This window comes from Lontra canadensis, unplaced genomic scaffold, assembly GCF_010015895.1.
Source record: "Lontra canadensis isolate GAN:19392208 unplaced genomic scaffold, GSC_riverotter_1.0 scaffold3, whole genome shotgun sequence".
NCBI lineage: Eukaryota > Metazoa > Chordata > Mammalia > Carnivora > Mustelidae > Lontra > Lontra canadensis.
The window spans coordinates 45,961,239-45,964,487 of record NW_022630997.1 but is presented as its reverse complement, the minus strand read 5'-3'; positions in this window follow the sequence as shown (position 1 = coordinate 45,964,487).

Here is a 3,249-nt window from a genome sequence, read left to right as displayed (position 1 = left end):
GCCTTCTTATCACACTTAGTTCTTATTTTTCTTATATTTATCTTAATATTTTGTCTTTCACTTTGTTCTCTCCTATTGTTGAAATACATACAAGTAGTTCCTGACTCCTTTGCCCAGCTGACGGATGATCCTTACAACTTGAAACAAATTTACCCCAATGTCACCTCTGGACTCTACAGCAATTGGCTTCTGTGATAGTTACTTGTAGACACAGACAGTGATCAATTTTGATCCATGGATAGGGACATCTCTATGACCCCTGGCAGCTTGAAGAAGTTATAGAAGATAAGCCCTTTGTCCTTCAAAAACCTTAAAGATTTAAGTACTGAAAATTCATCAGGAGGGAAATGATGTGGGACAGAGACAGAAAAATGTTCACCTTTAGTCCAGAAGCCTGACCTGTAGCCTGCACAGCATCGATAAAGATCAAATACGTGATGGTTGCTACATTCTTTTTTTTTTTTTTAAGATTTTATTTATTTGACAGAGAGAGACACAGCAAGAGAGGGAACACAAGCAGGGTGACTGGAAGAGGGAGAAGCAGGCTTCCAGCCGAGCAGGGAGCCCATGTGGGGCTGGATCCCATGACCCTGGGATCATGACCTGAGCTGAAGGCAGCCACTTAATGACCGAGCCACCCAGTTGCTACATTCTTTTTTTTTTTTTTAAAGATTTTATTTATTTGTTTGACAGAGACAGAGAGAGAAAGACCACAAGTAGGCAGAGAGGCAGGCAGAGAAAGAGTGGGGGAAGCAGGCTTCCTGCCGAACAGAGAGCCCGATGTGGGGCTCGATCCCAGGACTCCGAGATCATGACCTGAGCTGAAGGCAGAAGCTTAACCCACTGAGCCACCCAGGCGCCCCTGGTTGCTACATTCTTAAAGGGTCATATGACCCCCTGTATATCTCACCAGTAGTTACTATCAAGCTGAATGATAATCAACAGAGAAATCTTCAAAAGTAGTTCTAAGTAGAAATTTGAAGAAAACACTTATGATCTAATACTCCCTGCACGTCCCCCCCTTGAACACTAAGCATATAACCACCAGCTTCATACAGCAAAAGTGCAGCTCTTTTATTTTTTTAAGAGATGAGATTTTTTTTAAAAAAAGTTTTTATCTATTTGACAGATAGTGAGAGAGGAAATACAAACAGGGGGAATAGGAGAGGGAGAAGCAGGCTTCCCGCTGAGCAGAGAGCCCGACGTGGGGCCAATCCCAGCACCCTGGGATGCTTAACGACTGAAGCCACTCAGGCGCCCCTCCAACAATTTTGGTTTTAACAAGCTTTCCATATGATTCTGATGCACCCAAGGTTTGAAAACTACATTTCACCCTTGAACAGGCAGGGAATAGGGGTGCTGATCCCTGTGGAGTAGAAAGTCTGTAACTTCTGACATTCCCAAAACTTACCTAATGACTGGAAGCCTTACCAATAACATAAACAGTAGATTAACACATATTTTGCATGTTATATGTATTACTGAATTTGTACAATAAGCTAGAGAAACTGTTATGAAAACCATGAGAAAATACATACACAATACTGTACTTATAAAAAAATCCATGTATTAGCAGACCCACAAAGTTCAAACCTGTGTTGTTCAACTGTGCTAGAGATAGTTATGACACAATTTTAGTGCTAGATAGAAGTTATACTAGGTCCTGTGGCATACAAGACAGGCATCCAATGTGTTCAGAGGTACAGAGGTGAGGAATGAAGACATAATAAAAGGTGTGTAGTTCTGGCATGGATAGAGTGATAGATATGGGGAACAGAGAGATGATATAAAGAGAGCAAATTTTGGAAGGGTCTTCGATGCCATACAAATGAATGGAATTTGGGCTTTATTTCAACACTTACTAAGAATACACTGAAGGGGGTACCTGGGAGGCTCAGTCGTTAAGCATCTGCCTTTGGCTCCTGTCATCATCCCAGCGTCCAGGGATCCAGGCCTGCATCAGGCTCCCTGCTCAGCAGGAAGCCCGCTTCTCCCTCTCCCACACTCCCTACTTGTATTCCCTCTCTCACTGTCTCTCTGTCAAGTAAATAAATAAAATCTTAAAAAAAAAAAAAGAAAAGAAAACACGAAAGGATTTTAAGCAGGAATCAGTTAATCAGATTTTTTTAAAATTTTATTTTATTTGAGAGTATGTGTGTACATGCACATGAGTGGGGGGAGAGGCAGAGGGAGAGAGAATCCCAAGCTCACACTGAACGTGGAGCCTGACTTGGGGATCCATCTCACGACCCTGAGATCAAGATCTGAGGCAAAATCAAGAGTCGGATGCTTAACTGACTGAACCACCCAGGCACCCGCAGATTTGTGTTTTCAAAAGATTATGGTGACTGTGCAAAGTATGGATGGAGGCTTGAGAGCAGACAAGGATACCAGTTATGGTTATTGCATTCACTCACTCAAACAAAACACTTACTGAGGCTCTAAAATGTACTAGGTGCTGATAAATAACTCCCAAAGGGAATGACAGCTCTCTATCCCATAGAAGCAAAAATTTTATGTTGAACATTCCCATTTCAATGTTTATAGAATTCTATGAATGGCTGAAGAGGAAAACCTATATATACTATCATAAAATTCAGACCACAATTTCTACCTGCAAGTAGGTGTAGACAACATTACCAGTTAAAATTGTTCTAAGATTTTTTTTTTTTCCTGGGGCTCCTGGGTGGTTCAGTGGGTTAAAGCCTCTGCCTTTGGCTCGGGTCATGATCCCAGGGTCCTTGGATGAATCCCGCTTCAGGCTCTCTGCTCGGCAGGGAGTCTGCTTCCTTCTCTCTCTCTCTCTTTCTCTGCTGACTTGTGATCTCTGTCAAATAAATAAATAAAATCTTAAAAAAAAAGATTTTTTTTTTTCCTGTAAAACTGTATTAGAGTACATTACTACATCCATAAGATTAACAACTGCCGATTCTGGCCCAATAATTATAAACGTTTGTCAGGCATATTAACAAAAGGAAGACCATCAGCCTCAGCCTCATTGCCTATTCAATATTTGGCTCATTCATTCTTCTAGTTTCCAAATCTGATGAGACATTCCTGTTTGATGGCATTTTCAGTAATTTTTAAATTATCTAAGGATTTGTTAAGTCTCTCCATTCCATACACATGGTGTCCACAATTCAGACACACTAATTCACTATTTTCAGCTAGAAATTTTGCTATAGTTATAATTGGTTTTCCTCCCTGGGTTTTTTTTTTTTTTTTTTTTTTGATAGGGGTTGTTCCAGT